The sequence below is a fragment of the Typopeltis vanoorti genome, chromosome 11, assembly GCF_054136105.1.
Source record: "Typopeltis vanoorti isolate ZY-2024b chromosome 11, IOZ_Tvanoo_1.0, whole genome shotgun sequence".
Lineage (NCBI taxonomy): Eukaryota > Metazoa > Arthropoda > Arachnida > Uropygi > Thelyphonidae > Typopeltis > Typopeltis vanoorti.
In genome coordinates this window covers 64724423-64744891 of record NC_143559.1, presented here as the reverse complement: position 1 = coordinate 64744891, position 20469 = coordinate 64724423, and the positions used below count along the sequence as shown (strand labels likewise).

At 33.4% G+C, this 20469-nt stretch overlaps 1 protein-coding gene across 15 annotated transcripts in view; it reads left to right on the top strand.

Moving 5' to 3' along the window:
- Positions 1–20469, top strand: part of smg (sterile alpha motif domain containing protein 4 smaug) — a 392969-nt gene that overhangs the window by 188528 nt on the left and 183972 nt on the right. The gene's annotated exons all lie outside the window — the stretch shown is intronic.

Below are 20469 nucleotides of genomic sequence, written 5' to 3'. Positions count from 1 at the left end.
ATGGATATGTATTCCTGACTGCATGCCTGGTCAGTGTTTTTTATCACTGTGCTGTCATCACTGCTTGTTTCATTTAGCAGTTTTTCAAAGTAATTACTCCATACTTCAAGGATATCTTTTTCTCCTGTTTTCATTTCACCTTTATCATCTCTAATTCCTTTTACAGCACTCTTTCCTCCATTCCTAAGCTTCTTCAACAACCTCCAGAATATTTTGCCACCTTCTTGATATTTATTTTCTATATTCTTGCCAAAGTCCTCCCATGACTTTTGTTTAGCTAGTTTTACACACTGTTTAGCTTTCTTACATTTGTCTCTGTATTCTGTAAGAGTAAAAGCTGACTTATTTGCCAGGAACTTTTGATATGCTTTCTTCTTTTCCTTCACTGCCTCTTTAACTTCCTGTGTCCACCAGGGAGTTCTGATTTTTTTATATTTGCACACAACCTCACCACATGCCTCTCTGGCAGAATCAATCAATGTTTCCTTCAGAGTTTGCCACTGAATCTCCAAGGTTTGATTCCTGTTCTCAAACTCTTTCATTTTCTTTTCAATAATATTTCTGTATTTTAGTCTACTGTTCACATCTGAGAGCTGCTCAACTTTTATTCGCTTTAAAACTTTCTTACATGTTATTCTTTTCAATATGAAATTCAATTTTATCCTGCTCAAGACTAAATAGTGATCACTTCCAATTTCAAATCCTCTGTACACTCTGGTGTCCTGCACCAAGGAGAAAACATCACTATCAACAATAACATAGTCAATGAGACTTTTCTTATTCCTAGCCTCTTCTCTCCATGTGAATTTGTGCACATTTTTATGTTGGAACATGGTGTTAGTAATAACCAGTCCATGTCCTGAGCAGAAATCCAACAGATATTTGCCATTATTATTAGCTTTGCTCTTTTCTCCAAATTTTCCCAAAATATTTTTGTATGTCTGACAATCATTTCCTACTCTGCTATTTAGATCCCCAACAAGGACCAACTTTTCCTTTTTCATTGTGTCAGTTGCTTTTTCTAAAGCCTCAAAAAATTCCTCCACTTCTACCTTAGTAGAACCTTCTGTGGGACCATAGGCACAAATAAGTCTCATTGTCCAGTTCCCCATTCTCATATTTGCCCACATTACTCTACTTGAGACTGACTGCCATTCAAGAAGATTAGCCTCGTATTTTGTGTTGAATACTATGGCTACTCCTTCTTTTCCTTGATTGTCATTGCCTGAATATAACATTTTGTATTTATTGCTCAGAGAGATTTCACCAGTTTTGGTCTTTTTTGTTTCAGTCACCCCTATTATGTCGATCTGGTACTTATCTAATTCCTCAGCTAGCTCCATTTCTTTGCCATTCAGGCTTCTTACGTTGATAGTACCGATCTTTAACTCTGGTGATGAGTTGGGGTTTGTTTTCAATTAGTTCTCTCTTTAAAGTTTGGATCTTTCTACTTAAGTTGCTTTGCCATCTGAATCTACTAATCACTCCTGGAGATATCCTTAAGACCTAATTACAAGTGATCTGTGTGAAGATATAGTAGACTTTCTTGTCATGTACTCAGCTCGAGGACTTTGTAACCAGAGTATCTTTTTCATCAGTTATAAATACAGTATAATGTGAAAGGATATCACATGTAGATATTTTTGGTAGACAAGGAAAACTTGTCTACCAAAATTACTTTTTTATGGACTGAATATATGTCAGGATGTGTATGATATCTCCAGTAGTACCATGGATGAGAGAAAAGCAACTTAACAAAACTAATTTTTACTCCTTTGGAAATAAGGTGACTATTCCAAAAGACAGCAGTAGGAAAAATGAATATAAAAAAAAAATTGGTCTATAAATTTATATGGCAAAGAATGTCTGAATAGCTGCTGCATGTGGTTTAGCAGACTGACAAAAGCCAAAGAATTATTGATGTTAGGTTTCTAATAATGACTGTGGTAACCCTGGAAAAGCATGTTGATGTTCTTGGTAAGTTATATGCTTAGAGAATACAGAGGGGGGAAAAAAATGTGAAAAGAAAAGCAGTATGTAAAAGTAAAGTTATGGGAAAAATTTGGTAATAAGAAAGTAAATATCAAGGTGATAAAATATTCTGGAGGCTATTGAAAAAAAAGTTTAGAAATGGAGATTACTGAAAAGGAATCTGACAAAGGTGATATGAAAAAAAAAAAACCCAAAGCTCTTCTAGATGTCTGGAGTAGGGTGCTAAATGAAACAGAGCTAGAGCATATTCAAGATATCCAATTAGTACTTGAAGCAGAACAAGCTATCAAAAACCTGAAATGTTGATAGGCAGCTGGAGTAAATGATATTAGACTGGAAATCCTTCATTATAGAGGTATAAAAATTTTATAGTGGCTGCACTACAATTTAGAAATCCTGGTCAGAGGGTAGAATTCTGGATGATCAGACCCATCTATAAAATAAAAAAAAGGGAGATAAAAACAATGATAATTACAGGAATTTCCCTACTTGAGTTTGGTTTAGATATGTGCAAGGATATTTGAAGAGTGTAAGAAAAATTTGAAGTAGAAAACTGAATATACTAGGTTCTGGCAAAATAGAAGTGGTTAGGATCAGCTTTCAACTGTAGGATAGTTCAGAAATCATGGGAATATAACAAAGAATATATATATCGACTGTTTTAGTTGCCTTACATTACATTAGCTACTAAAGCTGTGTTTTTAGAATCTTCTGTTATTGTTTGATTATAATTCTGTACTGAAGATGCCTATGGAACATGGGCAAAAATTCTGCAAATAAGTTTTAACATGAGTTTTCTTCATTGCTATAGTTTGTTAAAGATCTGTATCTTCTAGATCTAGAGAAAGCATGACAAGGTCCCAAGACAAATGCTATTTAACACAACAGTTATGTTGTAAATGCAACTTAATATTGCTCAAACATAATGCCCAAGTTAGAATTTTCAGTTATAGGAAAATAGTTTGTTGTAAAATGAGGTTTAAGGTGTGTGTTGTCTCTGTTACTCATCTATGCAGATAACATTAAAGCTGATATGAAAATTGGAAGTGTTAAGCTCAGTTCTTTACTTAATGTAGATGATTTTTATATTCCTAAAAACATGCTGTACAAATCTGCATGTGATCACATAACTAAATTGAATAATAATTATAATAGGCATGAAAATTAGCAAAAATAAGTGTGTGGGAGGGGGCTAATCCCACTCTCAGATTGATCAGTTAAAATTGGTTTCAACACTATCCTTGTATATAGCTATTTTAGTGTTGATTGAAATCTTTCATTCCATATAAATTTATTCAGTTGTCTTCCCACCATACCAGTCCTGTAAAAGTAGGGACTTGTGAAACATCTTATTGGAGAGCCTGAAGTGGCTTAAATGTTCCATGTTTGGTCTCAGATCAGGGTTTCTGGATTAGGTGAAAAAATAAATGCAAAAAAAACAAAATCTTTATCCTGCCCACAGTATCAGTGTACTATAGATTTATAATATTTTGTGAGTGGGATTTTGCAGTTTTAGTGAAAATGACAAATAATAGAAGTCATTTAGAAGGCTAACCTGAGATGGTATAGCTATATACAAGAATGGTGTTAAAACCAATTTTAATTGAAAGATCTGAGAGTTGGGTTAGAAATAAGTGACCACTGCTGAGAATTCTTTTGAAATTAATGAACAGATGTCAATAGCAGAATTCTGATAGAAAGGAAGATATTAGGAAGGATTTTGAATATGTAAATGAAAGCTACTCTGAGGTAGTATAGTCACCTAAACAGAATTAGAAGAGAGAGATTAGCAGACCAAAGGGAAAACAAAGTGCATTAAAGACAAGTTCCTTATATCAGAACTCCAATCTAATTTACAGGCAGAGTAATTGATAGGAAACTAGGACTACATGGAAAGTTTGCATTATTATTACATGACGCCTCCAAGGAGTCTAAAGAGACTCATTGAGAGAGAGAGGACACCTACTTTTACAACTGTCTCCACTACCTAATCTACTATTATAGTATCTTGTGTGTCCCTTAAGGGTAGATCATCAAGATTTTGATATTGGTTCAAGAGTCATAATAGCACCAGAGACCACATTTTGGACTCATGTTTATTAAAGCCATAATTATTTTGAAAATGGGCATGGAAATTTAGACAAAACTAGACAAGACAAAGTTTAAAAAAAAAAAAAAAAAAAAAAAAAAAAAAAAAAAAAATTGAGTTTGGTCTTCTGTGCTATTATAGCTCTTGAACCAGTATCAAAATTTCCTGTAAAATCCTTTAAGTAACTTAAATGTTTGTCATACCCCTCCCTTTTTTTTCCCCCTATCAACCAACTTTTGCAACCGACAAACCCTATCTATCCTCATAAGAAGCATTCCACAGACCCACTCACCATCTTTCTCACTTGCCACTGGATCCTTTCATCCCTGAGAATCTCAGGTGACCAGATCAGCACAGTAATCCATGTATAATCATATCAAGGTTTTATAAAGAGAAATGATAACTCCTCTATTTTTGCTTGTTAGTGTGTTCTTTAATAACCAAGTAATCCTGTGAGCTACCCTGACTGCTTTAGCAATATGCCCTCTAAACTTCAGCTGTCTACTACCCTCAATGATGGCTTCATCAGTTTCCTGCAGTACAGTTCCCTCAATATGATACACAGCTTATGCATTTTTGGGATATAAAGATTATAACTTCATACTTTTCCTCATTAAATTGACATTTATTATGTTTTGTCCATACTGTCAGTGTTTTAAATCATCTTGATTAACTATTACCCTTTGCATCATCAGCAAACAACTGAATATCTCCTTTCAAATTATTTCCTATATAATTTATGTACAAATTAAACAGCAGTGGTCAGAACCTTGTAGAACACCACTAGTCACCTGCCTTTTGTCCTGAATTCTGCTTGTCATATACTAGATGATATCTGTCCAGAAGCTACTTCTTTTTTTATCCATATTACCAATTTCATATCCATCCCCATTTGTTGCAGTTTGTGTAACAGAGTTTCATGTGGTATCCTGTCGCAGATCTTTTACAAGATCTGTCCATATCATGTAGCTATTCCCTTTATTCAACTGTCACTTTATTATAAAAAGTTAGATTACCAAGGCATCACTGATCCTTTGCAAAGCTGTGCTACCCCCTCATAGAGTATCATATTCTTATCCACTCATTCCTGAATTCTCTCTTTGACCAACTTTTCCAGTAATTTTACATCACTCCTGTGATACTGATTGCTCTATAATTTGCTAACTACACTCACGTTCTCTTTTATACAAAGGATTTATTTTCCCCTCCTTCCACTCTCTTGGGACTTTGCCAGACCTAAAACTTAAACAGCCTATTCAAAGTAATTGTCAGTTTCCCTGAACATTTTCTTAAAATGTAAACTGATATCCTATCCATCCCACAGCTGAATTTGCATTCAGGTTCTGCAATATCCTAAGTACCTCAGATTCATCAATCTGTGTTCTCAGATCAAGCTTTATCACCTCTACCATATCAATATCTTCACTTTCTTGTATAGTGAAACCTGTTGAGTAGTAATAACTATGAAATAACACATATGCCACAGTAGAACTTTTAATATGTAAATATTTCATTTTACATATCATAAGACATCATGATGTCTTATGATCAGTCAGTACAATTATCCAACAACAATAGGAACTAAATTTAAAAAAAAATTAGTCTGCATGCTTAAATTAATTTAATTAAATCTCATATCATTGACTCAAAAGAAGTGCCACCTGCCAAGTGACTTCTACTCTTGTTGGTTGCAATTAATCTTCTGTCATCAGCAGTACCCCAACCTCTTGTCCTGTCTGCTCTATCCTCCTTGAAAATACTAAATTCATCACATTTTGTCCCTGCATCTGCTGTTAGCCAAGTCTAATGGCTGTTACTTTTGGTGAGGTTGCATTAATCAATATCCAAAACTTCCTCTTATTTCTGATGCTTCTAACATTTAGTATATAGAAATTGTAGCATCCCCTTAAGCCTCCATCGTTAATTGACTACTCCATTCAGTATTGTTCCTGAGAAGACTAGATTCTGGTTTTATGTTCATTCACATACTCATTTGGTTCATGAGTTCACAGACACAATCTACATCTGCCCTAATTTATTTAGTTTCCTGACTTTACGCTTCCACAATCTCCGTGAACAAGCTCTCTCTAGACACCTAACTCTGAAGCAGTTTAGGTGCACTCAATCAGTAGTGTACAAAAACTCAACTCAGTCCACAAACTCAGCTATCATTGCCCTCCTTCTCAATTTGCTTTTATCATAGTGTGGCAGTAGACTCACAAGCTTCACCTTCTCATTCTTCCAATAACTTTCATATCCTTCCTCATGTAGTACTTCCCATCTCTCTGGTCACTTGTTCCAGCCAAAACAATCAGTTCTTTCACCTTCCCTTTCTGAATTCTAACAACATTACTAATGTTATTAATTTCACACCAGGGAAACGAAATTCTTTCATGAAGGACTCCCTTTGTCATAGATGGCTGTAAAAGAGCCCTTTCTCTTATTTATACAGTTTTCTTTTTGGCTTTGGACCTCATGCTCTTTTTTTTTTTTTTTTTTTTTTTTTTTTTTCCCTGTTGTAAGTTTGACTGATCCCTTCATGTTTCTGCAGCAAGAGACTTATGGTGTAGTTGTTCCCCACCATAAGTCTTCTCATTGGAATGAGAGTATTAAGTGGTTACTTTTATTAACCTGTGTAGTGCATTGGTCTGTGTCAAATGGAGAAATCAGCTGGATAACTTCATACAAATGCTAATACCTACATTGTGTATATCAATTTTCTGGTAATTATCAAGTAATTTCCAATATTCACTAGATGCAATGCGTACTTTATTGTTCCTTCTTTCCTGACTAACTCTTCTCACTCTTTCAGATGGAAAGTGCAAATCCTGAGTTTCTATGCTGCTTCCCATTTCTGAGATTTTCAGACCAAAATGTCCGATTCTTCAACAGTTGTTAGTTTATATAAATATTTTGTAAATCAGATAAAACACTTAGAACTTCATCTAATGAAAAGTTATATTAACAACTTGTTATCTACAAATCCTTTGGATCATATCTTCATGGGATCCAAGAATTTGTCACAAGGAGCCTACATTAATTATTCACACAGTACCTATTTTCTTCACTGACAGTACACTGCGCTTGTAACTATTTCTGATTGTCTGTTTGCCACTCTGAGCAAAAATTCATTCTTGTATCCATTTTGGAAAATTATGGAGACAAATACCGTGTTTGAGTAAAACTTTAGTTTAATATAAACCAAAATCAACACTAGACGTTTCGACCTTTATATCAAGGTCATCTTCTGGAGCATATACACTATATACAAGCTGCACTACAATCTACATGGTTTGTTAAAGTTACTGACTAACTGTTACAACAATTATTGGCCTGACTTCTGGTGGAAAAAAAAAAACTTTCATCATTGCTAGTCTTATTATTAATATTATCTATTGGTTGTAACATTACATTGGGTTGAGGAGCAACAAATATATATATATATATATATATATATATATATATATATACATCATTCTACATATAATTTCAACCAGCTAGTTTGGAGTAGTTTCTAATATTAGCTAAAGATTGCCTAGAGTCCTGAAATATGATGGATACTATTAAGTAGGCTGAATATGTGCCATCCAGATTTTCTTGGAATTTTCATGCGACCATTATTGTTGATATTTGGGTGATAATCAGAATTTTGCAGGCTTCTTTAAATTTTCTTTCACCAGGTTTTTATATGGTGTAAAGAGTAGGTACTTTTCCAGTTAATTTGGTGTAAGGTTGAGAGTGTGATCTGAGAGGCCTCCTTCACCAAAATTATTTAATGCGTCTTGTGTATTCTTTCTTATGTATAGCGGATTGTACATTTAGTTTCACCAATATACGGTAAGTTACATGTGCAGTGGATGCAATAAAATCCAGGTTGTGCTAATGGGAGGAGAGGATCCTTAGGAGTTGAATATGTTTTTAAGTTTTGTAGATGGTTTAAAGGTGGCATTGAGATTATAATGGTGTAGGATTCTGTTGATTTTTTTTTTTTCTGATAACCCTTTAATGTATGGGATGGCTATGGTTTACTGTAATCTAGATTCTTTTTTGATGATGTTTTATTAAGTATTTTATTAATGGCATTTTTGTTATAGTCATTATTTAGAAATGTGTCTGATTTTTAGTTCTTGTTTAAGAGCTTACTGGTTAGAGCAAATTATTATAGCTCTGTTTTTAAGGGTGTTAATGACTCCATATTTTGTGATAGGTAGTGGTATGAATTGGCATGTATGTATTGGCCAGTGTGTGTCTGTTTGCGGTAGACCGTGAAGGATAGACTTCCTGAAGGAAGATGTGTATCCAGGAACAGGAGCTAGTTCAGATTTTCAATTTTGGTAGTAAATTGTATGCATTCATGCTGTTTGTTTGTTCAGGTGGCTGAGGAATGTGTTTAATGTTTGTTGCCTATGTGGCCAGATAACGAACACATCGTCAATGTATCTTACCCATTCTGTAGGTTTTAGAGTGAAGGACTTAAGGGCTTTGCTCAAAAGCCTCCATATAGAAGTTAGCAATTTGGGAGGGGGTGACCTTTCCTTATTCTTCTCCTCTGGTAACATATAAACCTCTTCATCTATCCTGTAACACTCCTTTAGCATTATATCCTGTAACACTCCTTTAGTAACTTATGTTTTTAGTAATATATAATGTTATAAGATATAACAATTCCACAAATTGAATCCTCCTAAAAGCTTTAATTATCCAAAGCCAAACTGCGTTTCATGCAGTATTCAAATTTTTTTTTTTTTTTTTTTTTTTTTTTTTTTTTTTTTTTTTTTTTTTTTTTTTTTTTTAGTTTTGAGCTAATTTACAAAAGGAACATCTTTTAACACTGCATTGGCATTTAAAGTAATTTGGTTGTTTTTTTATGTAATGAACACAAAGAGCAATTATCTAATCCATATTGTAAAGATGGCTTTGGGTAATTAAGGCTTTAGGAGGATTAAAGTTGTGGAATTTTTATATCTATATTAAAGAACTTTCATGATTATGAAAAAAGCAGTTTATTGCAGAAATGTGCTATATTTTTAATTACATGTGCTATGGTATTTTTCCAAATATGGACTGTTTTTAGTTGGCTGTCTTTTAAAATGGTTTTAAGCTAGTTATGTGTAATATGAAAGATTTCATTAGTCAGGAAGACTTTGTTTCTCTAAACATGTGGATTTGCAGCTTATGATCCAGTCCTATGGATCAGATCATAAGCTGCAAAGATCATCTTATCTACAATATAATGAGAGATTAAATTCTATTAAAATACTGGATAATTTGGTTAGATTAGTGCATGCTTTCCAGCCAGGACATGGTTCAGATTGATGCTTGGATCCTTTCTGTTAGTGTTGCACAGTGATCAGCATTCATTTTAGAAATATGGACTTAACAACAGTGTTATAAATAACTATTTTAATTTCCCGATGTTTCAACCTTCATATGAATGTCATCATCTAGAGTATATTCAAGGACAAGCAGAGTTAAATTTCACACAGTCTGCTAAAGAGACCATGATTTGATCAACAGTTATTCTGGCATGACCTCTAGTGAAAATAAAAATTTGTGTGTGTATAATAAAAAAAATAATAAAATTAATTATTTAGAAACTACATCAAAGCTAAATTCTATTTAAGATGACATAAAGAAACATTCTCTCATATAGTTTTCTTACAGTAACAATAATGTCCTAATTTAACATGACAATTGTTATATTAGATTTAAGATTCTGGATTATCTACAGTCCTGTTTATAGTTAACTCTTAGGGAGAAAGGTTCCATGGGTAGAATATGTGCCTTCCATATGCTTGGGATTTTTAGACCATCATTATTGTTCAGATTAGGGTGGTTAAGAATCTTGCAGTTTCCTTAAATTTAAGTTCGTACTATGTTTTGGTGTGATGTAAACATCTGGTGCTTTTCCAGTCAGTTCCATATAAAGTGCTTAGGGCATGATCAGAAAGGTCAGCTTCACCATAGTTATTATATTTAATGTGTCGTTTATGTTCTTTATGTCTGATAGGAATTGTTTACCCTATATATGGTAGATTACAGGTGCAATAAATACATTATGCTTTAGGGTGGGCTAGCAGAGGGAGTGGGTCTTTGGATGAGTTGAGTAAGCTTTTTAATTTTGCAGGAGGTTTAAAAGGTGGCTTTGAGGTTGTATTTCTGCAGTATTCTGTTTATTTTATCTGATGTCTCTTTAATATAAGGAATGGTTATAGTTTTATTGTAATCTGGTTTATCTTTGTTTTTTATTGAGGTCTTGTAGAGAATTTTGTTAATAGTGTTTTGACTGTAACCATTTTTTAGGAAGGTATTGCTTATAACTTTAAATTTGTCTTTAATAAAGTTATCATCAACACTATGAATTTTTATTTTGTTTATTTTCACTAGAGGTCATGGCAGTAGAATAACTGATCAAATCATTTCTTTTAGCATGTTGTGTGAAATGTAACTCAGCTTGTCCTTGTATATTTGTATATACTCCAGATGACCTTAACATGAGGGTCGAAACATCGGAAATTTAAAATAGTTATTTATAACACGATTGTAAAGTCCATAATTTCTAAAATGGATTGATGTTTGTGGAAGTCTCCAAGTGGTAGATTAATTTGACTGCCCAGTATGAAACCACCATCCTGCTTGCTTTGAAGGCTTGAAGTGGCTTGAAAACATTCAGCTTGTTCTTTATAGCTGTGGGGATTAGATTTTAATTCTTAGTCCCTATACATCCTTGTGGATGGGATTTGAATAAAAAAAAAAAAAGTGTTAATAATATTAGTTTCTAATCAGAATTGCATTTAAAACAACCAAAATATAAAACTAGCTTACAGATTAACAGCTCATTTTGAAAAGCCTTTTTTCTCCCATTGCAAACTGATAGCTAGGCTGGCCGAGTGGTTAGCGTATCTGCTCTCCAGCCAAAAAGGCTGCGGGTTGAAATCCTGCCATGGGCATGGATGTTTGCGATTGTCTGTGGAAATACTGGTGGTGGTGGTGGTCTACGGTAGATGGTGTTGGTGTAGTTGCAGTCAGTTGGTGAATTGAGTGGTGGAGACAGAGTTGTAGAGCAGGTGCCCTCCCTTGATGAGTCTTTGGACTCCCTAGAGGTGTCTAATAATAAATTCTGCTGAACACAGAGTAAGTAAATGTTTCATCTCTGTAGCATTTGAATTAGCCTGAAACAACTTGTTGTGGCTACCAACTTGTATTTGTATATGCATGAATAAATAATATGCTTTGATTTGTTTACTAAGATTCGTAGTGGAGGTCTCGGAAGTTTTTAGGTATAACTTCTGCAGGCACTACACCCTAAAACTTCATATGAAAACTAATTAGAATTAAAATGCTGCATACTCAATTTCTGTTGCATTTTTTTTTTGCACAAATCCTTAACTCCCAAGACCTCTAATGGAATGGTGAGCATGACAATGTCTACTCGGTGTAGTCTGTATCAACTAGGCAAGGTTTTGGAGAGCAAGACCCTTTTTGACTGCTCTCCATTATATGCAGTGTATGGTAAATATCCTTGAACATGTGAATCCCCCTCCCCAAAAAAGTCCACCATCCAGTGCACTGTTCTGTTTTAGTCCTGCACATCCTCTGTGTAAAATATAACACTCTGCACTTAGCAATGGAACTGGAATTTTATTGTTTACTTATTTAAAGAAGTTTCTAAACTCCCTTGAAAGGACACATCACTCCTTAATCCTCTAGCGTTGCATCATCAGACAACTAAATATCCTCTATTAATCCATATTAACTAGTTGAACAGTGCACCCCAAAAGCTGAATGGTATCACTGGTTACCCACTTCCCACATTATTATTACTACTGTATTTATTCAAATATAACTCGCATTTTTTTTTCTCCCCAAAATGAAAGTTAAAAAATCGTGGTGCGAGATGTGGGGAAATGTTCAGAAATTAAAGATTTTCAGGAAATTTAAATTGATGTTTAGAATTAAATTTTCAGTATTCATTATTATTTATAATCGCTCACATTTATAAAATGAATGCATTTACATTTAATTATCAACATTATTTACACAATCGGTGGCTCACTTTCATCATGCGATATAATTGAATCTTTAGCGACAATGCTTTTGTAATTAAAACAGTTTCATTTTTGTTATTTGTCATTTTATTATTTAAGAATCATAAAATCACCATGATTTAAAAAAAACAAAACTGAAAATGGGTATGATTTACCAAGAATTTGCTATCGCTGGTACCCACCTCGCATATCATTGGTGCGGTATTAACAAAAGATTGCACTACTGAACAAAAGCAAACTGATTGTGGGGTTTGAAATGTTGATTCTCTTCAACCAAATTCTGAATATCTGCAACTGCCATAACAACATTCACTGTGTATTTCTTGAAGTTGTTCACCTTTTTTTCGTGTGAGAGGTATATGTGAAACTTCAATTTTTTTTTTTTTTTTTTTTTTTTTTAAAGTAAAATTAGGGGTGCAAGATATGCGAGGATGAGTTATATTGGAGTAAATACAGTATGTGATGCCTTCAGGGAGTCCAAACATATCATAGTATGCTCATATGGGATGATAAATCAATCCCTATGAATCAGCAATGACCAGAAGAAAGCATTGCTTGGTAAATATACTTGATTATTCTGGAACATGACTAATGCACCTTAGAGAACTGAGGCTTGAATAAGGGATGAAAATTTTAAAGTAAAATGATGGAAATGCTTGTTGTCCATACTAAGAATTTTCACTTAATGTTTTCATCTCCAAATTTTAAGATTGGAAGACAAAACAACTCAATCCAGGAAATGAGGCACAAAAATTGATGTCTTATTTGAATTTTCAATGTCACATGTTAGCAGAGTTCTCTTTTCCATGGAAGAGGAGGAAATTTTAAGGATTGGCCTGTTGGTTGTTTAGACTGTATTCATAATATACTTAAAGGAATTACAAGTGAGAAATTGCCTATATAGTAGTTAATTTGGTAGGCATATGAAAAGTTTATACACCATAAGTAACAGCAGATTGCTTGGCATCTTCTTGGACCACAGTTTAGTTAGAAAAGGAAAGCTAATTGGAGTTCTGAGCATTAAAATCTCAGATAGCTTAAGTATTAGATAAGTTCATCTGGAGAAAATCCAAAGAAATTAGAATTTTTTTTTTAGTTGCAACAGACAGGATTGTTATTAGGGTGTATGCTTATCTTGCCCTTGGTCAGGGCTGGATTTAGACTTGCTGAGGCCTTAAGCTATATAAAACCCAGAGGTCCCCTACTGTTTTAAATTACATCAGCTGGTCTTTTTGTTTTTTTTATTTGAGGCTTCGGCAGAGATTGTGAGGCCCTAAGCTGTAGCTTTTTTAGCTTATACGTAAATCCAGCACTGCTCTTGGGTCATTCCTAAAGTCGAGAAAACACGTTTAAAAAAATATATATTTTGATGGTTGTGAGCAAGTTTTTGCTGGTTTATGTTGCACTAGGCCAGGGGGGGAGCCTCAAACTCAAACGCAGCAAAGGGCCAGGCTGTATTCAATATTATTCTGTGAACCAAAACATAAACTTGAAAAAGAAAGGCTCTAACAAAGGCCCTTTTGTTGTCAGGCCTTTACGGCTTAAGTAAACAGTTACACCACCATTTAAATTTTATAACCAATTCATATTTTTAAATTTTTAAAATATAACGAGCTTATATTTTTAAAATTTAATATTATAGAAAATAAGTTACATTTTCTTCATACTTGAAGAAAATTATTTAAATACATAATTTTGACTTACAAAAATAGATTTTTATCTAAGAGTCCTTTTTTAATTTGATTTTGATCCTGAAGCCTGCCAACCTTTCCTCTGTACTAACATGTCATGCTTTTTTGTTTTGTGTTGCAATATGAAGTATTGCATTTAATCTAGAATCTTTTTTTATCCATGAGCAGAACTTTGACTTAAGTTTCATAATTGAAAATAATTGCTTGCATACACATAGGTGCTTCCAAAGATTGACAACATTTTTGCACAATAAATTTTATATTTGGGATATTTACTGCTGAGGTATTTATAAAAATTTGGTATGCCAACTTTTGTTATATTTTTTTTAGTTCAGTATTGCACTGGAGTTCAATTAGTTCTATTTGTAATTCTTCTTCTTTTTCAATATTGATTAAAATGAATTAAAAGTGAACTGAATAATTAATTTTTAAACTGGTTGAAATCTATCTTTTTTTCAAATTAAATTTTCAATTCTTCAATTTGAGGAATGTACTTTTCAGCATCATTATTTCAAGAAATTTGATTTAAGTGAAAGTGGGCTAAATTGTTTGCCAAAGATAGTTTTTTTCCAGAAATGACTTAATTGAATCATACATATGACATATCAGCTGTTCACGTCATTGCAGAGCAGTATTCAAAGTATTTAAGTGGTTTGTTATGTCGACTAAAAAGGCCAAGTCTTTGCACCAATCTTCATCAGTGAGCTGAGGGATCAGTTTTCCTTTGGATGAAGTAAACATCAATTTCTTTAAAGATTTCCAAAAAAATCTTTAAAACGATGCCATGACTAAGCCACCTAACCTCAGTATAATATAGCAAACTGCTGTATTGTGAATCTAGTTCATCCAACAAAGCATTGAATTGTCAATGATTCAAGGCGTGAGAGTGTATTCAGTTTACTGTTTTAATTACTACACTCATGATGTGTTCCATCTTTTAGTTTTTTAGCACAAAGTGATTTCTGGTGTATTATGCAATGAAACAATTTTTAAGTTTGTCCTTGCACAACATTTTTCATTTGAAGTTTTATAACAAGTCTGATGTTAACACCAACCATAGCAGGAGCCTCATCTGTAGTCACACTAATTTTGACCAGTCCCCCCCCTCCCCCCTCCCCCCCCGAGCATTTTTAAGACTTTTCTCAATACACAAATGTCATTTCCTGACATAGGCACTATATCCAGTAGTTCTTCAGCCACATTCATATAGTCATCAATGCCATGAATAAATATTGCTAACCGGGAAGTATTAATAATGACTGTACATTCATCAACTGTAATGGAAAAAGTTGCAAAACTATTCCTTTTTTCACGCGGTATATCTTGCAAGTTCTCTGCTATATCTTCAACATGCCCTGTAACTGTATTTCCTGATAGGCTTATACTTTGAAATGCTTGCTTTTTTTTTTTCCGGACATATGATTTAGACTTCACTTAAAATACAATTTTTACTAAATTCTCCATTAGTAAAAGTTTTTGAAGACCGAGCAATTTTTTTTTCACTTATGACGTAACTACATTTAACAGCAGCATCACTTGTCATGATATCATTCGAAAATATCCTCTGTTGAAACTTCAGTTCATTTTTTAAATCTTTAAGTTTGTCATCATGCATCTTTTCTGTATATTTATCAGTTCTTATGGTTTGTTTCATAATGGTGTTTTAGGTTATATTCTTACACCATGGCAACACTTTGTCTACATACCATATATGTTGGAATATTTTTTACTTCCACAAAGAAATATGCCTTCTCCCATTTTTCTTGAAAAGTTCTGCCTTCTTGATCTATTTTTTTTTTTTTAACTTTAAATTCAGACATTGTTATGGGCAAAAAAAAAATGCAAATTATTGCAGTAACTTTTTATTAACACACCATCATATTACAATGGTAACCTATAACTTATTGTCATTGTATCACGTGGCTAAAAATGGCTGTGTGACAAGTAACTTCCATTCAGTGTTGCCAACATTTGATGATAGAAACATAGTACAAAGAATTGTAGTAATAGCTTTTACTTTTGTTTAAAGCTGTCATAAAACATTTAGAAGTTTGAATTTTTTCTGTTTTAATCCCTGCAGGATGTTAGAAACATTTTTTTGTAGGAAAGAAATCATTAAGGTCGAGGGCTGGCCATATCCAGTTCACGAGCTGTCAGTTTGCAACCGCTGCCCTAGGCATAGGAACAGACAACTGCTCCTAGGTATTGCCTTAGTAGTATAGTGAGTTATGGCAGCCTTGATCGCAGAGATGCTAAAATATTTGCACATATGCTGCCCTTCGAGACAGCTGATGTGCAATTGGAAAACTAATATGTAGCACTTGAAGCTGCAATTAGTTTGATGGGAAAAGTATGTACTTTTATGAGATTGTAAATCTGCCAGTAGATATTTCAATTGAAGTTGTTTGTGCATGCAAATTTGGTTATTTCAGTTGAAATGGAAAGGAATTATATCATTTGCCAAAGCTGTACATGTAAATTTTATCCAACTTTTGAAGTTATTTCCTATCAATATCCTCAGTCCACTATTGGACGTCTTTTGGCACACTTTACGGAATAGGGAAATATTTAGTTAGCTGATTTTGGGGGCCTTCTAAAGTGTCATGGCATTGGTTAGATTTGGTCTAGTCCTGATGGTATCTCCAATTGTACTTGAATGTTGTGTTAGTTAACATGGCCTATGTTGTGTCTATAATCTTTTATATTCAGCTGGCACTTATCCCAATGCACAGAAACATATTCAGCCTATTCTAAAAATCTTGGAAATAATAAGCAAATAAACTTTCTACCTAGATGCCTACCAGTTAATCAATGACCCACCATTATGGATTTCACTCATCTACAATTTTCTCTTACTTAGCCTATATCACCCACCTCCAGACAGACTATTTGGAGAAACATGTACCATTAACATTTCCAGAGATAGATAGTTTGCTACCAAACTTTTTCAGATAATTTAACTTGTCATGGTGGATAGCGCCCTTTTGTATTTTAGTCCGAGGCACTCCTGCATTGGTAATATCTTTTATCCTCTTTCTCTTAAATGACCTTGTTTGTCACTGATCTTATCCATAGCTTTGCTGACAATAGTACACTGCATTTATCCCACTCATTGGTCAAATCAAGTAGTGCTCAGACATTCCAGGCTTGAAGATCACCTGTAACCACTGATCTCCCTACCATCAGGTGAGGGTGAAGATAACTCTTACTGTCCAAAAAATGATGGCTTGCATTTTCTCTTGCAAAACAGATTTTAGCTTGCCCACTCTTACGTTCAGTAATAATATAAATTATACTGGATCAGATCTTGCCTGAGACTGAATTCATTTCTAGCTTCTCCTGGCCTAAACACAGTAATAGCTTCTTCAGCCTAAAAAAAAAAAAAAAAACTAGCCATTCTTTTCTGCTCTAGACTTCTCACCTATTCAACTACTAACTGCACTTATCTTAAAATACTGTTCACATTTGGAGTGGGTGCACCTAAAACCTCTCTTAAAATTCCTCAGTGCTCTCCAGAGTGTAGCAACTCATTTGATACCCGTCTTCCCCTCCCTCGCTTCAACCACCATCTCACAGATGCAGTGTTACAGCTTGGTGTCTTTTCTACATGTACTTGTAAGAATAGCTCTCCACTGAACTAGCAGCTATCATTACTCCTCCACTTTCTGCTGGCTTTAATTAAACATGAGCAGCAGCTTCTCTGCATCTGTTTTCAGTTGAACTGCAAACACACAATTTCTGGAGCATTCTTCCTCATGGATTGTTCCTCAATAGCTACAACCCCCAAATCAAGAAAAATATTAAGTTTTTTTCTTAATCTTCCTTCATCTGCATCCTCCTACACATGTATAGATTTTTTTTAAACCTCATATATGGGATTTATATTAAAAAAAAAAAAAAAAGTTTCTCCATAATGGCAGATGTAATTTTGAAAACATCACTAGCATTGCATTTTATAAGAAATTGAGAAAAAGAAATAGACTAAGTCTTTGCTACTTTGGAGTCTAATTTCTAGCCACTTTCAGTAACAGTGTGTGTGGTGTTATGTTATGAAACTTGTGACTTATAGTTCTTAGTACCAGAGGTTGCCTCTCAATGGCATGAATGTTGCACCACAGCCTCTGCATATGTTAATCAGTATACATTCCAGTCAACAGGCATTAAAACTATTAACATGTGGCCACCAGCATAGAAGTGTAGACAGACAGGATTTTGTTGCTGCAGGCAAACAAAATTTCTGTGAAGTTTGGTAAACTTTTAACAATTAGCTCATTAAAAAAAACATGTTTTGAAAGTTTTTAACTTGGTTATATTATAAATTAAGGATGCCAAGAAATTATATTCTTGGTTTAATCTTATGATAAGGATAGCGACAGGTTTTTCACATTTGAGGCCTTGATCAGATCACATCTAAAACTTGTATATGAACTTGGTTCTCTTGTTTCTGCAGTGATTAGGACTTCTGAATATTGGCCATAGAGCAAGAAAGTGCAAACTGTAAATTTTGGTGGATAGACAGAGAACTTAATTATAAGTTAATGATTTTATTATATTAATACAAAGATTATTCATAGTGCACCTGATCTGCATTTTTTATCTCTGAGATTTAATGAGATTCAAAAAAAAAAAAAAAACTTAGAATGTTTTAAAATGACAATAAATGGAACTACTGCTGTAAGGAAAAACTTTGGTCAAGGGACCAAGGATACTTTTTTCTATACCACTTCAGGCTTTTAGTTAGCAAGGTTGGGCTCAACACAAGCTAGGCAATAAAAAAATAAAAAATAAAAAAATAAAAAAAAATCTACCACATAAGGACACATCCATGTCCTGAGAGACACTTGTGACATTATAATTAGGAATTATAGACATCTTAACATAAGAATATTTTAATATTTGCCAAATATTTCAGTCTGAAACTAACAACTATCTTCAGTGGCTACATAGGAACCATTTTTGAACAAGGTGGAATTCCAACAATTGATCGTTCAAAAGTAGAATGATCCACGTGATGTTATATTGCTAAGCATTAAAGAGAGGGGGGGAAAATTTTATGAGAGTGAAGAGTACATTATAGGTATTAATTCACAATTTCAATCTTGACTTCTAAATAACATTAGACTAATGTAGGAATCAAGTCTCAATTTAAAAAAAATGAATGTGTTATCCTGATTAAACTTTCCCATATTTTTGACAAGGATATACTGTCATTTCGGTTCAAATTACGGCGTTGAAGTAAGGCCTCAGCGTTTTCTTTGAATAGACGTTCAGATTTATAGCAACATAGTAGAAGGCAAAATCTAGAATTCAAGAACATCAATCATACGTTCTGCACAATAAATCTGAGTCTGGATTGGCTCAGAAACAAGCCACAGCATCCTCTGGTCCAAAAAAAAAAAAAAAAAACAGTTCCTATGTAGCCAAATATTTCAGTCTGAAACTAAGACTATCTTCAGTAACTACATAAAAACAGTTTTTTTTTTTTTTTTTTTTTTTTTTTTTTTTTTTAACAAGGTGGAATATCAATAATTGATCATTCAAAAGTAGAAAGAGCTGAGTGATTGTTACATTGCTAAGCATTAGAGAGAGGAAAAAATTTTTTTTTATCAGAGTGATGAATATATTATAGGTATTAATTCACAATTTCAATCAATTTATAAATAACATTAGAGTATAGGAATTAAGTCTCAATTTTAAAAAAAAATTAATATTATCCGGATTAAAAATTTATCCATATTTTTGATAAGGATATACAATCATTTTGATTCAAGTTAGGGTGTTGAAGAGGCCTCGGCGCTTTCTTTGAATAGATGTTCAGATTTATAGCAACATCTGTGTAGAAGGCGAACATCTAGAATTCAAGAGCATCAATCATACATTCTGCACAATAAATTGAGTCTGGATTGGTGCAGAAACAAGCCACAACATCCTCTGGTCGAAGACTTTCCTTCTACACAGATGTTGCTATAAATTTGAACGTCTATTCAAAGAAAGTGCTGAGGCCTTTCTTCGGTGCCCTAACTTGAATCGAAATGACTGTATATCCTTATCAAAAATATGGGAAAGTTTTTAATCCGGATAATACATCAATTTTTTTTAAAATTGAGACTTAATTCCTACATTAATCTTCTTTATAAATTAAGATTGAAATTGTGAATTAATACCTGTAATGTATTCATCGCTCTAATTTAAAAAAAAAATAATAATAATTAAAAAAATTTCCTCTCTTTAATGCTTAGCAATGTAACATCAATCGGCTCGTTCTACTTTTGAATGATCAATTGTTGGTATTCCACCCTTTTTTTTTTTTTTTAAAAAAAAAAAAAAAAAAAGGTTCCTATGTAGCCACTGAAGATTCTGTTAGTTTCAGACTGAAGTATTTGGCAAATATTAAAGTATTCTTGTGTTAACATGTCTAACCTGTATGTTGTGAAGCAGACTGGTAAGTTGATACATATCCCTGAAAGATTGTTAAATTTGATCATTTAATTGTTTATTATAATAATTCTATATAAACAAAAGGATGGAAAACCCTAAAAGTTGCTATCAAGCCTAGTTTTAGAAATGTCTACTTTTCCTTTAGAAGCTTTTTGTATTATTAAAAATACAAACTTTCACATTTACTAGTTTGATTGTTTTTGTAGGTTAG